The following is an 18,304-nucleotide window of genomic DNA, read 5'->3' as shown; positions in this document are numbered from 1 at the left end:
TCTATACCTAGCTAGCAGCCGCAAGCGCCTTGTCGAGTCTCCATCTAGTGGACAAGCTGTGGAACTGCACCCTTTCGTTCCCTTAATTAGAAATTGACTGTAAATATTATAATTGGGTATGATTGTAAATACTAAATCAGTTATGGTCTATATTATTACAACCGTGCATCCGAATCAATATATATAAATTAATCAAATATTAAACATAATAAACAATAATTTCATAACTCATATTTTCATAATTCATAATTAATAATCACCATCCTCCATCCCTATTCTCCCTCTCCACAACACTATGTAATAAAAGGAGTAAAATCACAGAAACTAAAGATTTGAGGCCTTACACTTTGACTACATTCGAGATGGAAAATATCAACAAAATATCCATGTACACATATGTGCATACATGTACATGCATACCCATATATGTGTATCTCCAAATATATAAAAATTAGCTTTCATTACTAAGAGCTGTTATGAATGAGGGGACGAAAAGGCAAGACATTAATAAGAATATATTAATTATTTATTAATTTGGCTCCACCTCCCACATAACATGATATAAATGTTCTCAAGGTTCCATAGTTCAGTTGAGGGTTATCTTCACAATAGGAACGGTTACAAATAGTTTGAGAATAGTATTTGGAAAAGATAGATCCACAAGCAGTAATGTTACCCCACTTACAAAAGAAACAAACTTCCCAGGAACATAGGAATATAACTCACAATGTTGTTTGGGGATTGTGGGAATTTCTCTTATCATCCCTTTTTATCAGAAAATCCTCCTGAACTGCTACTGCTCCTTAGTCCATGTGGGTGGTGGGGGCAAAGACCCGAGAGAAAGAACTCGCTTGCTCTGATGCTCCCCTATTTTTTCAAAGCCAATCTAATTGTGGTGGTTTGGCCCTGGCCTAGAGGCCAGATGCCCACCAAACCTGCTCTGTCATTCACCCTCTTAAATGGACAGGGGAGAGGGGAAAAACATAACAAAAGCCAGTAATAAGATAGAAGCAATTTAATAACCATACTAAACAAAAGCAATACACTGTGTGTAAGCGAAAACAGAGAGAGATGGTCAGCCTCAGGAAGCAGGGCTCCCAAAGCTTGGTGGTTCCTTAGGAGGATAGACTCCATGGGCAAACCCTCCACTTCCTTCTTTCACTTCATTCTTATATCTCAGCTGACGTCACATGGCATGGAATACCTCTTTGGCCAGTCTGGGTCAGCTGGCTCAGCCATGTCCACTTCCAAGATCTTGCCCACCCCTCAGCATACTCTTGGGGCAGGGAAATGATGAAAAGACACAGCCTGAGTACTTATTCAACAGTAGCCAAAACACTGCTATGTTATCAACTGCTGCTGCAAAACACAGCACTAGAAAGATGCTGTGAGGAGAATTAACTCCAGCTCAGCCAAATCCAATACACGAATTTTGTTTCACATTACAGGAGAGCATTCCAAAGCTGGTCATACAAAAGAAAGTAGGTGCCAGGGACAGAGAAGCATCTGCCCTCTGCCCAAACATTACGAGGTCTGTCTTATCATACCTGACAGGGCACATGGCTTGAGTGAGTTCTTACTCACCCCTTGGGATGGGGAAGGTGTCTTCCCCTGGCTCCCCTGGCCCAGGTTCTCTACTTTCCGCCATTCTGGCTTTGCAGGGGTGGGAGTGGGAATGTGTGCTTTGGATGTACTGCCACATATCAAAAGTAGAGCAGGTAGAAAAATACTTTGTGTCAACATTCAAACATAAAGGAAAGCAAAAGTAGGTTTCAATATAGTGCCCTGTATCACAAATATCTTCCTTGCTTCTATAATAGTATTGATACACATCAAAGTAGTGATTGCAATGCAATTTCTCCTAGTATTTACCATTTTATAAGCAGATTTGTTGTGCTTTGTAAAAACAAGCTAGACATATACAGAAGCATTTCATCACTTAGGGCATTTTTATCTCTTGGCATTAAAACACATTTAAGGTAAGGCACAGATTGCATGAAAGAGAATAAAAACAGTTTTGGACTAAGAAAATTACTATATTTAGATTTGCTTCCTGAGGACTAATTGAGTTTTTCTAAGAGACAAATAGTTGCTCTTATTTTACCAGACCAACATTACTTCTAGTGCATTTATATTCTGTGGATAAGTAAAACAGAATAATGTAGCTATAAGTATTATATTATTTTTGTGTTATTAGGGGAAAAAACATAAATTACCTTTTTTAACTTCAATAGTAACAGCAGTTGTTATGATGACAAACCCTTACAAAACAAATGTTTATCATCTGAGCCTCTTTGAACATCAATTGTTTCTATTAATATTACTATCAAAAAAAAAAAAAGACATTTAATCACAAAACAGTTAACGGTGATACTGGAGTAATTTACCTAATATATTTACGGAGATAGTGAAGATTATTTATTATTTAGCTACAAAATCTAAGAGAGATTAAAGTTAAATTTTAGGGCAGGAATACTCTTTTCAATCTCTCTTATAAATTTTGATAAATGAGTAGTTAGATTTATCATTATAACTTGTCTGTGTTTGCTTGTTTGTTTGTGGAGTGTGCATTCATTTTGCTGAAGTACTTTCTGATTAGTCTTTTTCATTTCTGATAAACAGAAAAATTCTAGAAGGAAGGTTAAATAATTTATTGAATGGGCATTGCATGCTAGGAATCCATTGCAATCAGCTATCCGTGATATTTTAAAAGTGGACTCTTAACTAAAGTGTAATTTAGCTGTACCAGCAAAGTAGATACAGGTTTCCTATGCAAAGCTTGATGGATTTTTCCTGACTAGCTGTATCAGACATTGTCTTCAGGATACAGACAGAAGAATATCTATGTATTGACCAGCGTTAGGTAAGACAATTGATGCAAGATGACTGCTTAATCAGCTTCCTGATCTTCATTTAATTTCTCATAAAAAAATCTTAAACATCTTGAACAAAACAGATATGAAAATATTTATCATATCCTCATGTAATTCATCTGTGAATGCAACTGCTGAAATTAACTGAAATGGCATTTCCATGTCAGCATCATGCTACACTGTTGAAACTACTTGTTCAAGCTTATAATGCAGTTAACTCTCAACTGTTTTAAATACATATTTTTTAGTTGCTACTCTACTAATTCCACATTTCATAGGCATGAAACAACTGACCAACAGTTCAGTGTTATGCATTACAAGTCCTGAATAACTGAGTATGCTGTGGAAGTGGTTTTACACAAAACATTAGTACAAACTAGCATTTTACTAGCCACAGGCAAGGAAGATATTAAGAATTTAAAGCCACTGCTGAAATTTCTCTGTAAGATGAATAGATGTTATCAAATATTTAAATTTTTTGTTTGTTTTATTTTTATTTTTTTTAGAAAGGAAGATAGATTATTTGAGAGAGGCAAAAGTTCACCTTAACGTTTGGTGCATGGTGGATTGTTTTTATGATTTATGATGCACCCTTCCCCCAACTCCTTCTTACAAATGAGAGATTTGGGCACCTCCATGATAGAAACAGATATTTATGTAGGTTTTGCAGTCTGAATATATTACTATTGTATAAGAAGGTAACTGTCATGTTAGCTCCCAGTTTACTTGGGGTAAAATCATCGAATCGTTTTGGTTGGACAAAATTTCTCAAGAACGTCAATGCATCAGCTAACTTCTGTCTAAAACTACTTATGTGGACAGAATTATGCATTTAGATAATAGCAACTTTGTGCAGATATGCAATAGAAAGGCACACTTCATTTATAACTCTTCCAAGAGATTCACAGTTTAGTTATACTGCTATACTCCTTCGTAACACGGTTTCTTTTCAGTATCAGAGAGTATTGAAAAAGGTAAGATTGTAAATTTTAGGGGTTTTGTCTTCCTTTCTGTTGATTCTATACATCTATCAGGAGTAAATTTTGATAACTACCTGAAAGAAGGAAATTCAGATCATGAGAAGTGGTAGACTGATTGTCAGATGTTTGGAAAACAACATTTCTTCTTCCTGTTGTGTTACCTAATATACTTTAGTCTAACAACTTCATCAACTAATTCCTTCCTGTTTCCAGAGGTGTAAACCTGGGAGAAACAATATTGCTGCTGTAAAATAAATTTATGCATAGAGTTTAGTTTATTAAGTTCCAAAATTCTCCTGCTTTTGGATATTGATTGCTGGACCATATGTTAGTGCCAGAACTCACACATGGTCAAAAAAACTTCTTTACTACACTAAGCTGAAAAGATTAGTTTGCATTTGATTTGGCACTAACAGACATATCTGTGAAGTGTCTTCAAGCAGAACTTTCGCATACCACCAAAATACTATTGTGCATTATGGAGGATATATTCTCTCCAAAAATCATGCCCATATCTTCAAAAGAATTATTTAGACAAAAATGACCATTGACTATAATTGCCTTTAAAGATGTGGTCTATATCCCTGCTAAAAGCACTTTGTCATCATGAGTCCAGGATACATCATAAAAAGGTTTTCAGAGAGGGATAAAGCTGCTGCTGGAGCAACATTTTGAACTCTCGACAGATGTCACTAATGTACCTGATTTACTGAACATGTACTTTTACATTTTGTCATTCATATTGACTTTCTTTTTGACACTGTCTAGTGGGTAATCAAGGTCAACTAAAACATAATCAATTAGTCTGCATTAATTGATAGCCAGAACTACACTTTTCTTGTGATTTGTGACATATCCATGTACTGTACAACTTTCAGCTTTCCCTAGGGCCCCTCTCAAGCACGTTGCTTTTAGACTAATTATAATGAGTTAAAAATGTCTTTGTTCAATGATATTTCAGCAAATTATTCTCCAGAAACATCAAACAGAAGGTAAATTTTGCCTTAAAATATTCCATGCTTCTATCAAAAATATCATTTTCTCTTTTAGTGGCACATTGACAGTAATACTCTAAAAGATATCTTGACAAAGTGGCAGGCAGGAAAATGGGCAGAAAATGCTTCTAAATAAGAAAGAAAACAAGAGAAGAAATTTTTCTTCTGCAGCGTCAAAGGATTCACTTTCACACACACCTGGGGAGTGCAGACAATCTCCCTAACTGACTCAGGGCACAGAAAAAAAATTACACCTTCCTGCCTTACAAAGATGTGCAGAAAGGAAAATAATAAACAAACAAACAAACAAAACCTATATATATTTAAAATATATAGGATTACTGGAGTCAGAATAAACTCTTAGATAAGCTCATTTACAGTTTATATTTTTTGCTCTTCTATGTAATGCTTTCATTCCCTACCTATAGTGATTAACCTGCTCCTAACTCTCTTATGCTTAGCTATCCCTATCATTCTTATTAATGTAAAATAAATATTCCTAATTTGAACTTTACAGAGTCAAGAAATAGTTCTAGCCTTCATTCTGTCTTCTGAAAATACTAAAGAAAATCACCTGTGTGTCTAACTTGCCACTGTTGTATTTTTTTCTGTACGGACAGACTTGGATGTATTGTCCCATGGTCATGTTTTCTGATTCTTCTCTCATAACAGTGATTGATATAACCAGAAACTTGGTTCTATGAGGAGGAGGTAGTCTTGTCCTCCAGCACATTGAATGCTGCCCTTGTTGTGGGGTTATCTACAAACTTACTGACTAGGCATGTTTTTCATCATTATTCAAATTGTTAATGGAAATGTTAAATGGAGCTGGTAATTAGGATGTGTCTGAGAGACACCACTGGAAACCAGTTGCCAGCTGGAGTTTGTCTCGTTGGTTATTATTCCTTGAGCCTATTGATCCACTTAAATACTTAATTTGCTTGTAAGGATGCAATGTGAAAGCGTGTCAAGAGCTATACTGATATGAAGGGAAACGATGCCCATACAACAGATCTTCTCATCATAGAAAGCAATTGGTATATTCAGCTACAATTTGTTGGTAAATTCGTGCTGACTGTTCCTAGTCATCTTTGTCCTTTGTGTGTTTGGACACGACTCTTGTACAATACTTTCCTGAAGATGAATGTGATGTTTACCTACTGTCAGCAAAACGAGAAACCTTTTGCTTGCCATCACCTTTTAAAAATGACAGGAAGTAGCCTTGCAGTATCATCAGCCATCTTTTCATCACCCTTGAAGGTGTCCATTGTGCTCTAGGCTAGGATCAGAGACTTTTAAGACATGGTTGTGATGTTACCAGAAGAATCTGCAGCTGAGATACCAATGTCACTGCCGTTCCAGTGTTGTCACTATGTCTCGTGCCCCATGGACCAATAAGACCACAGGTTCCTTAATCTTACTTTTAGTCTCCAGGAATGGCTTTGTTTTAATGTGGTCCCTGTTAGGACTGTAAAGCACTATAGACCTGTAAAGAGGGCAGAGACAGCTTGGGAATGACTTTCCTAGAAATCTCACTCTACATGTGCAGAAATAGCATGATAACCTGAGAACTCTTAAAGGAAAATGTGCATCTAATGGCCTTTGAAAGTTTGTCACTCAATGGTAGCCTAAGATTCCAGTTTAAGGGCTTCATACAAGTAGAATGATTATTTAAATTGCTACCAAGGAAACATACTCCTGACAGACTGATGTCATATGTCATGAAGCCAATGAAAATTTTCCCCGAAAAGGAATTTATTTCATCATTTTGATGAGCCAGGGCATTTTGATTTTTGCCACCAAAGGCAGCCACATGAAGTCGCTCCTTCCAAACATAATCCAAATGTCTTCCAATTCCATGTTTGAGTAGGTTGGAGACCCCAATGTGGTAGCATTTGTCAGAAATTATCTCGTCAAGTTAATCCCTTTCCTTCCACTCCCACCAACAATATATCCCATGCTTGGGCTCTCTTTATTGAAATGGCTTCATATATGAAAACATCTAACATCAGCATGTTTAAATATAGAAGTTACTTTGAAGAATTGTGTTTTGTTTCCTGCTTGCTATGTGTGGCTTTGGCAGTGCACTGCTGAGTGTAGAGGGTGACAGTCTTTGCAGATCTTGTCCACTCCTCTGTTGTTGTTTTGAACAAATGCTTCCTTCTTTGTTTTTTAGCTATTTCAAAGTAATAGCTTCCAATTGAAAGAGAAATTTATTTAACATTTACTTAGCTGTCCCCTAAAGCAGACACATGAATGGCCCAAAATGCAAAGCTTTACTGAACTTGTAGTCCCATCTGAGACATCCATCACCTGAACATCTCAAAATGAAGAACAGATGTCCTATTCATAGAAAGATAATGTGAAAAATTATAAAACATCTCCAAGCCTTATTAAAACAAGAGAGGCTAAACATTTGGACTTTCCAGACTGAGAAAAAAAAAAGAAGTTATTTTCCTTGATTTGGTCACCATAGCAACAATGACTGTTCAAAGTTTTCTGCTACTCTGAGTCTCTTATTTTGACATACAGTATCGTGGTGAGTTGAACTTAGCTTGATGCCACGTGTCCATCAAGCCTCTCTATCACTTCCCCTATTTGGCAGGACAGGGAGAAAATAAGGTGCAAAAAAACCTTGTGGGTCAAGATAAGGGCAGTTTAATAATGCAAAAGCAAAGGCCACTCATGGAAGCAAAGGGAAACAAAAGATTATTCTGTACTTCCCATCAGCAGTTGATGTCCAGACATTTTCTGGGAAGCAGAGCTTCAGTACACATAGCAGTGGCTACAGAAGACAAATGTTGTAATAGCAAATACACCCTGTCCTCCTCCTTTCTCTTTGGGTTATTGCTGAGCAGATGTCATATTGTATGGACTATTGCTTTGGTCAGTTTGAGTCAGCTGTCTTGGTTAGGTCCCCTTACAAGATCTTGTCCATCCTCAGCCTTCTGGGAGGGGTGTGTGTGTGTGTAATGTTGGATTGACAACCTTGAAGCTGTGTGCTCAGAAGTAGATGCAATAACACAAAAGTGTTATCAACAGTTTTCCACCTAACCAGGACAAAGCACAGCACTGTGAGGACTGCTATGGTGAATATTAACTCCATCTCAGCCAGACCAAATACAAATATAGATGCACAACACCTGTGCCAAACATCCTCTAGGACAAAAAAACAGAAGGTAGGCAACAAATTGGTCAGGATTTCTTTCCAGCTAATACAAAATTCCACAAGTAAAAGTCATCTGAAGGAGAGAGACAAAGGCACCACCAAGAAAGAGAGAAGAAATACAGAAATACATTCAATTGCTAATGAATGACAGATATCTCTGATAAAAAGTGTCATGCATTGTTTTCACACAACAGGAAAACCAGAATGACAGCTCAGCCATGCATATAGAGCAATTCTGCCAACAGTGGTTTTACTTTTACGTAAGCCCTTTAAAGGCCCTTTATTCCCCAAGTCACATTGTAGGAACAAGTACTTCTAAGTGGTGTCCCCACTCCCTTTGCACACATCCTGCTGCTCCACCACAAAAATCAAATGAAGGCTTCTTCATGTATCATTTTAGACCAGTAGGAAAAGTTGCTGTATCAGCCAGCCAAGGTGTTGAGAAAGACAAGTTCGGTTATCACAGAGCAGGGACAAAGCAATGATGAGATATCTGGCCCCGGACTGCGACTATGAACTATCCTTCTGCTCTTACTAAGGCCTAAGAGAGAGATTTTTAAACCTTTCACAGACTAAATTGTGCCATTACATTCTTCCTCATAGCTAGATTACCTGTCTAGCTGCAATGTCTCTCACTAGCATAAGGAAAAAAGGGAATGGGAACTTCAGGGGTTGAAAGATAAAAAAAAAAAAGGAAAAAGAAAGAAAAAAGACAGCTTTGTCAGTTTGCAAATTGAGTCTAAAAACATTTACTTAGGTCTGTGATATGTTCAATACCTGCCTATCCAGTTATTACTGTTAGGCCTGCTATCTGTAAGTGAACAACAGTGTTGGAGTTTCATTGTTCTGTTGTGCAATTTAGGGCTGAGAGTGTTTAGGAAAAGCTTTCTCCAGATCATTTCCACAGGAAAAAGAAACAAGCAGAAAAGGTCTCTACCTGCCTTTCCAGCATTCAGTAAACCTGTTGTTACACCAAAGATGTTATTCAAGTTCAAGTTTGAAAATTTAGCTTAAAAAGAAACAGACAATGATGAAAAGAAAGAATTCCAGAACAAATAGATTTATTTAATACAGCAAGAAGGGGAGAAAGTGCAAAAGTTACTGCTGTTATGTAACACTGAAACATCTAACATCATTACCTTGTAAAACAAAATTCCTTCAAAAAAGTTAATTCCAATTACCTTAGAGAGAAACTAGAACTGCTGCTTAATGGTTCACAGAATGTTAGAAGTTGGGAGGGCCCTCCTGAGATCATAATTTTTAAGAAATTGTTTAAGTAGATAAAGTTGGTGTGCATGCTAGCTGTATTAAGATTCCTGAAAATGCTAAAAAGGAAGAAGCCATATAGTGAGGTGTTCAAGACTGCATGCTGAAAGTCTCAGACATCTTACCCCTGAGAAATACAGCTACAGTTAATAAAATCAGCTCATTTATGGCATCAGGTCACACTGTCTAGAAGACCTCTGAAGACTTTTAGAAATTTGAAAGAATACAGGAAATTTTGCTGCATTTCTATAGTTCTGGATAAAAATACAAATACCAGATCTGAGATCCATATTTTAATTGATGATTTCTGAGGAACTTTTAACTTCTAAGGAGCTACTTACTCATATCTTGAATTGAACCAATCATTTTGTACTCCATTTGCCAGATATTTGATGAAAACACCATGGAAAACTTCCAATAATATTTTTTTAAACATTGAAATTTTTTTTGAACATAGATATTTTTTTAAACATAGAAAGCTGCAGCCTTCCTCAACATGGAGTAAGTCACAAACAGTTTGCTGAAATTATTGTAATCTCTTCAGTTAAGACTTATCAATCACTCCTTGGCCTCTCATGAAGATTGTGAAATTCTGTTTGAAGATGTCATATATGTCAGACCACAAAGTATTTGATTGCTAAGCAGAGCAGAAGTACAAACCAAAAGGAGAAGGAGTGCTAAAGAAATCAAGCTGATTAATTCATTCAGAAATAAGCCTTAATTTAACAACAAGCAAAGCAGTACTGAACTTGCAGTTGGCTTCATGTTCTCTTATATTATTCGTTTTCCCAATGCTTGTGCGCTGGTGCAAGAAACGGGAATAATATGCAGGAAAAGGTGTACTTCAATACATTAGACCTAAAAGGCTGGAATCTAGAATTATAATGGGTTTTATTTCATTTGGGTTCTTTTTTTTATTCACTAAGGAAAGTTTCAGAATAATGCTTTTCTTTGGATTAGTCTTTAAACTTTCAACAGCCATATATCATCAAAGCAACAATTCCAAATTCAATGATCCAATTTCAAAATACCATTCTTACATAATTATTCTATTCCTTTTCTATTGCAAGAAACAAATTCTTTGGCAAGATTTTATATTCAAGATGGTTCCATGCTGAAAGTCCATGTGGTGCTGCATAGCATTCTTTGGAGCATCATAGAGGAGAGATAGAAGACAGAACATGATACAGATTCTCAGATTAGAAGTTATTTGTATTACCAGTGTGACAATTTGAATTACAGCATCTCTATTATGAAGCATTCTGTTTTTTCAAGTGAAAGTTGGAGAAGAGAGATTTCTTTACAAAGCTGATTTTGTGAAAAAAAATGTATCACTTCTAGGTGAAATTGATGTGAAAATTTTATTTTGATCCTGGCTAAAATGTACATGCATCTTCACCAGAGCAACTGAAGAATAAATAGACACAGTCGTACACACTAGCGCTAGTTACAAAGATTTAGTTACTACAAATAATTTAGTTGCTAGCCAACTGCTAAAGCTGTTATCTACACTATCTAGCAACAGCAAAGCTATGGCTTTTCCTTCTGCAGTCATACCGTTAATTGAGGTGTTTGGCAACCCCACTTCTAGTAAAAATGACAATGTCTGTTCTCAGAACTATACAGAAAACATTATGTCTCAGTGTGCACAAAAATGAGTTACCTTGAGAGCAGTCAAAAATCAGAGGACAAAAGATTAAGCTCAGTATTTGTCAAATGGTGAAAGATAAAATGTTGAACTTATTCTTCAGAATATATTGTGTTTGAAAATAAGATAGAAAAAAAAGCTTTTAAAATTTTATCTCCCAAGAAAGCATGTCTTGTTCCTTTATTTCCAAAGAGATTACCTTCAAAATGTAAGACATCTTTGATACAGCTTGTTCTCATTTACTGAACACAAATGAAAGAAGAAGCAACAAGGGAGAGGAACAGAGATGCCCTACATTACATATGACTAATATTCTTTGCTAGCAGAAGTTCAACTGAAAAATACTTTGTTTTCATGTTTTCTTCCCCATGAGAGTGTTTCTGTTATGGAAAGAGTAACAACTGAAGATGTGTCAGCTACCTACCACCTGCACCTTGGAGTTCTTCAGAGAATATTGCAATGAAGCTAATCGCCCATTTGTCTGCTTGTGCATCTGTACTACTCCCCCTATTGCCCTCCACCTAACACCTAAAAATCTGTACACTTTTCTTAAAGTTATCAGATCTATCTAGAAAACCTAAGTGTGATGGTTTTAAGACCGTCTTTTTAATTTATCTTCACAAAGTTTGAGCAGAGAAAGTGAAAGAATGTAAATAAATCACTATTGGGTGCAAGAAAGCAAAATAATGATTATTCTAAACACTTCCATTGGAAAAAGAGAAATGTTTAAGAACCACTACTCAAAACAAGGTTGGGGAGTTTGGGCAGTCTGGGACTCAGATATCTCACACAGTTTCTGTCTGCCTGCTGCTTCTTCTTTTCTGGCTGAAGATAACACACTGACCTTGACAATCTAAATCTAACAGCCTCTCTGCTTCTGGACTCTCTGCCTTCTGCCAGGGGGGTCTGGGGGGATTCCTTCTGGTTGGGGGGGAGGCCCCTTGGGAAAGGCTCCTTGGGGGAAGCAAAGGGGGCTTGGTTGTGCTTTTCTGTTGATTGTACATATTTGTAAATGCTGTGAATTGTGTATATTTTTACATATTCATTGCATTTCATCATAGATTGTAGATTTGCTTGTAAATATAGTGTTCATTTGCTTCCAGATTGAGCTAGCCTGGTTATTGCAGGTGTGGGAAGGGGATTTCAGCTCTCACACTGTTACACTAAGCACTAGAAAACTGACAGAAAATCATCAGTGTGGCACTGCATAAAAATTACTAAGAAAACATCCATTCGGTCTGTTTTCCTAATATTCTGTTTCCCACTTGTATCAGAGGGAAGCAGGATAATTCACTGCACCACGATCTTCCTTCCTCTGCATTTCCTCCTCTAGAGACTAAAAGATTGACCACAGGAAATGGTGAATTCTGAAAATGAAATGCCAGTAAAATGTGAAAGTTCACAACAAAACTGCTAGAATGTGAGAGGAAAAATATAATTGCCTCTATCCACTGTTAAAGATTAAATATTTTTCTGAAAACGTCAGATTTTATGTTCATAATATTATTTTTTCCCTGCGGTTATAAATTGAAAAACGAACTCAGGGAAAGGAAAGAAAAGGGAAACACTTATCACTAGTCACCTCAATAAGGTTCATTTCTATTACTGCACCTAATAAGGTGACTTTCCCCTTAAAAAGAAGAAAAGTATAGGATCCGGTCAAATTCTGTGTTATCATATTTTTCTTCACATCTTTCTAAAACCTGGCACAGATGAAAATTTAGAGAATTGAAGTAAGGCTTAGAAAAGTTTCAAGGGAAAATCTCAGGAACAGAACAGCACAGATGTTACATTTGTGTGCATTTTCTTTCTGCCTTACAGCAATGAAAATATCAGAGAAAATGACTAAGCTACAGAAGGACCAGCAGCTCTAGAAGAAGATAATCATGTCAGGGTAGGTTATGTGACCTAGAGGAAAGGCACAGAAATAAGGGATCAGTCTCCTCATCTCTGAATCAGAGCAGCCTCTTCTCTCTTGCTTTTTAAAAAAAGGAAGGCTGTAATATTTCAGAAGAAAAGAGAAAGAAGGAGTAGGTCCATCCTATTATAAAAGTCTACATTTAAGAAAAGACTAAAAGTAAAACTCTAGCCTTACTTCAGGAATTTAAAAATTTATAAGTGTAAGAACCAAAAGATATTTGTCAGATCACCTCAGTCTTTGTGCACATGCTGAGAGCAACTAAATGTGACGCTTCCAGAGGAAACAGGAGGTTCGTTTACTTGTGTATGTGTCCCAATAGCTATAGTCCTAACCATTCAACTTTTTTCTTCCAACTTTCACTTATCTTTATATTAAAGGTTTGTCTCATTTAGAAGTTTTGCCCCAAATTACTCATTAACTACCATTTTGAAACTCTACACAAATCAGGAGGGTGGTTAAGAACACAATAATTCATTTGAAAGAAGAAAAAGTAGGGGGGGGGGGAAAGAGAGAGAGAGAAACAGAATTTCAATACACTCAAAATGTTCCAAAAGTGCAGAACTGGAAGGCATTCAAGTCACAATTGAGTCTTTTCATGAACCGGTGTTTTAACAATGTCATTACAATCAAATCACCATAGAATCACAGAGGAAGTGTTTCCAAACAATTTCTCATATGTTGTTCCCAGAAGACATGTCCCAAACACACAGGAATAAAAGCAAAATGCAGGAAATGTTTTAATTAGGCTGATACTCTATTAACTTAATTCACTGGGGAAATGCTAGCAGTAACTTATTCTGTGTAAATTGTCATTCTTTAATGTTGTACCAAGAGCTGTCTTTATTTCCCAGCGCTTCACAGCTGGGCTACAACCTGTTAAGGGCACCCAACACATCCTTCCTTTCTAGCAGGTTAAAAGGCTACAGAAGTACAGCCTCAAAGCTTTACCTTTGTTTCTCATTTGGTCAGAGCATTTCTAAGCACTCATTCATATGTCACATATATGACCTAACTGAATCTGTAAGCTGCTGGGGAAGAAAGGCAGAAAGATTTGGATTAAGGATAGGAGAAGGAAGAAAGAACATTTATCCAATTTCATTACAAACTAAAGTTTTTCCAGTTTCTTTATCATCATATCGATGATTGACAGAATGAGCAGAAAAGACAAAAATGATCTGATACTCAAATTATTGAAAACTTCCTTGCCAGAATGGCAATGATCCCCTAATACAGCAATCCAATATTACTACAAAGCAGTTAATTACTGAATACATGCCATTCAACAGATCAAGCAGTTACGGAACACCCCCATTTGTCTATAGAAGAGCTTAGCTTCCAGTCCTTATCAATTTATACACAGATAGGTTAATAGAAATGAAACAAGGAAGACAGAACTGCCAATCAATTAATGGGATGTGTGTGTAGTTACTTACATATATTTGCTATGAGGAGGCTTAAAAAACAATTTGTAAACATCTGACTACATAGGCAGGAGACATCAGTATTCTCCCAAGAGCAGTAACACGCTGCAGAGTAGGAGGTTGAATTCCCTCAACGAATTGACAGCACAATAGCACACATACAAATTCTTAAGAACCATAGACTCGTTTTAACGTTGAGAGTTTAAAAAAATATGGCAAGTTTATTGAAAAAACATCAATTAATTAATGATAAAAGTCTGTACCAGTACCTGCCTATCTCCTAGAACGTTGAATACCAAATCTTTCCCAAAATATGTTATATGTGACAATGCAGAAGTATTCAGGTAGCTTTTACATTATTAAGTGCCATGGGTCTGCATGGAAGAAGTATAGTGAGGGTATCTGTTGTTATGTAATCAACTACTTGTGATCTCTAAGATCTAAGGAAAACTAGAGTGGAGGAGTTGAATGTTTAATCCAACTGTGGGGCTTTGATCTCCTAAAAAGACATTTTAGAGCTGAATCTGAAAGAATCAGGGGTTTGGTCTGCTTTTCTTTGTTCATCCTTGTTCTGTTGCCTAAAAAAAGCTTGCACTTGCTAGACTTGTGATGTATTTGAAAGCCTTTCTTTTACCAAAAGTTTCTAATGTATTAGCTTGGATGGAAACTTGATATGTAAAACATTATTACATAATAAAATTTGACATCTTCAGCACTCTAAAGTTTTTCTTAATATGATTATGTACTTGCAGAACAAGGGAGATGGCAGATAAAAGAAGGAATCAGCAATAATATTTCAGTTAGTTTGTTTTGTGGTTGGTTAGGTTTTTTCCTCTTTGCACTAGATTGTGAAATGTTTTGCTATGTGAAGTCACCAAGAGATTATCAACAAATTTCTAAAAAGAAGTTCCATATTAAAATAATTTTCAGTCTGCTCCTTTTTCCTTCCCTATCCCCCCTGCCATCAAAAAAAAAAAGAAAAAAAAGGAGCTTCTTTAACAGAAACAGAGTACAAACTCTCAAATGATCTATGAATAGAGAGAGTTGGGACTATTGAGTCTGGAGAACAGAAGGCTCTGAGAAGACCTTATTGTGGCCTTCCAGTATCTTAAGGGGGCCTACAAGAAAGCTGTTGAGGGACTTTTCAGAGTGTCAGGTAGTGATAGGACTAGGGGGAATGAAGCAAAAATAGAAATGAGTAGATTTAGATTGGATGTTAGGAAGAAGGTCTTCACCATAAAGGTGGTGAGACAGTGGAACAGGTTGCCCAGGGAGGTGGTAGAAGCCCCATCCCTGGAGTTTTTTAAGACCAGGCTGGATGTGGCTCAGCAACCTCGTCTAGCGTGAGGTGTCCCTGCCCATGGCAGGGGTGTTGGAACTAGATGACCTTTGAGGTCCCTTCCAACCCGAACATTTCTATGATTCTATGAATACCTCATATCCTTAATTTCAAGCTACACTTAAGCTACTATAAACCTTTTCGAAAACCCCTATTTAAAATTAAAACAAAACAAACCAAACAACTAAAACCCCAAAGCAAACCAAAAACAGACAACAAAAAACTCAGAATTGTCACATGCTGGTGACATTATACTGCTTCTGGAAAATGGGTATTTAGAAAGCTATCTCTCATTAAAATATTGTGATCCTTAAAATAGTAAGACTTAGTTTAAATAGATATAGAATAATATAAACTGTCCTAGGCCTCAAATCACTGCCTATTATCAGCATTAATTCCCTAAAAAAATGGAACTAGAAGTATTTCCTGACATTTAAAGTGACTTCATAGCCCATACGGCTTAGTGGTCAAGATGCAAAGCTCACAGTTTTCCAAATAGCAAAAGAGGGGCTCAGAAAAGTTTTATTTCACAGAGGTAAACATTGCTCTTATGAGAGCAAGGCTTATGCAGGACAGTAGGGCAATACAGAAGAAACATAAAGCACCTGCAGCTTCTAAAGATGGAATAGGATGGGAATACCAGATCTACAAATTCTAAAGCAAGGAGGGCCACTAAGCAGAAAATGCATCAGAAAAGAGCAATAGAAAAATGCGAAGAATGAAGTTTCTTTTTAAAGCTGTAAGTTTTTTATAATGTACTTTAGAAACAATCCTTTGGTATTGTACTGAGGTGTGACATCTTACAGTGGAAAATTGGTTCATCTAAAGGCATATTCCATCAAATGCCTACCGCAACAGGCATAACTAATTTCTTGTGCAATACATAAATTTCCTTTCCCTGGTGGACATTATAATTATTGGTTTCAAACTTCTTCTGACCCCTGCAATTCCCCTCTTCCCTCCCCAGCTGTAATCCATGTCATTTGCTGCTTAGTAATATATCCCTTTGTATTTGATGCTCTTCAATATGTTTCCTTGAGCCTGTGGTATTTACGCCCATTTTCAGCTCTCTCCTCTCCTGCCAAGTTCTCAGAAAAATTCAGTTCTTAAAATGAAAATATCTGCCCAGACATTTAATTTTAGTTAATATCAGTGACAAATTCTCAGGTTGTATTTGTATTTCAGCATGCTCCTGTTTAGAATAGTGGCTATATTTCTATGAAAGCATTAAAAAAAAAGTTAAAACATAATAAAGTTAGTTTAATTTTGTAAAATGTTTATATTTACCAGAAATAGCAGAAACTTGCAGAAAAGAAAAGGATTACAAATCCTCAAATTATCACTCCATGTTCCTGCTGCCACTCTAAACTCTCTCACTAAAGAGATACATACACATGAATAATTATCTCAGCATTCCATCTCATATATTGCATCTTAAATTATTAGAAGAGCATAAAAACTTTGTTGCTTGATTAAAACAAATCTGAGCTCCATTAAATGCAACTCCAGGGTTACAAGAATTGAGGAGAGAGAAGAAATAAGACAATGAAAAAAGAAAGACAAAAATCTGTTGATTGAAATTCCTCAAAAACCGCTCAACTTTTCTACCTAAGGTTGTTACTGTAGGAAATCACTGTAGAAATCATTTAGCCTCGTACATTGTGGGGAAAGCCATGCAGCACACCACAAGCCGCCAGAAGGACAGTAGGGATCAAGTTGCCATCATCTTCACTCCCTGGAACTTCTGATGGGGACTGAATTGGAGGGTTAATCTACAAGACTTTGTTGATATTTTGCACAGGCAAAGCATCTCTATTTTTTAACATACTGCCTTACTGACAAAAAAAAAAAAAAAGGTTTAGAGAAATTAACTAACTGTTTTGCAGCGGCCCTATGTTGGGGAATCTAACTTGAGAAGCATTTGTGATGAGCCTTTAGAAGTTCTTGCATTTCATTACATTCTAGAACTCCAGCAGCTCCAGGATTACCGAAAAAAAAAAAAAAAAAAACAAAAAGAAGTGCTAGGTACCAGTGCATTTTTTGTTTGTTTCCTTGCTTTTTTTTAATTGTATTTGTTGCTGTCTGTTTTGTTTTGGTTTTTTTGGATGCTTGGGGTTTTTTTGGTCTTGTTCATTTGTTAAGTTTTGTTGCTGTTGTTTTTTGTTTGGTTGGTTGGGTTTTGTAATTGCAAATTGTGATAATTGAATGGGGTGGGGGGGTGGGGGGGTGGGGAAGAAAAGTACTATAAGAAACGCAGGTCCAGCTTGGCAAGCCTGCAATGCACCATAATATCTTGGTTATATATGTAAAAACGTACTTACTTGGGTCAGAAAGCTAAGTGTCTACAGTTTTACTGTGGAATACATGCAAGCATGCCATCATTTCATATAGAAAAGTGAAATTCTAAACAAATAATGTCAAAAGCTTCTTCTTAAATGTATGAATTAGCCAAAGTCTTATTGAGCCAAATAAAAAAGAAAGAAATCTCAGTCAATTGTTTGTGCAAACTTCTGAAACATCAGGCTTTGTCTGTAAGAAACAATGAAGCAAGTGAAGCCTGACACCATGATAAACTTGCCTGATGTGAACCACCGTGCCTTAAAATCTTTGTAAAAAGTCTTATATCTATCTGAATATTTGGAGTTCAAGTGTGACTTATTGTAATCCTGCTACTGTTTAGCCACAACAGAAC

Source organism: Indicator indicator, chromosome 1, assembly GCF_027791375.1.
Source record: "Indicator indicator isolate 239-I01 chromosome 1, UM_Iind_1.1, whole genome shotgun sequence".
Taxonomy (NCBI): domain Eukaryota; kingdom Metazoa; phylum Chordata; class Aves; order Piciformes; family Indicatoridae; genus Indicator; species Indicator indicator.
Note: the sequence above shows the minus strand (reverse complement) of the source record.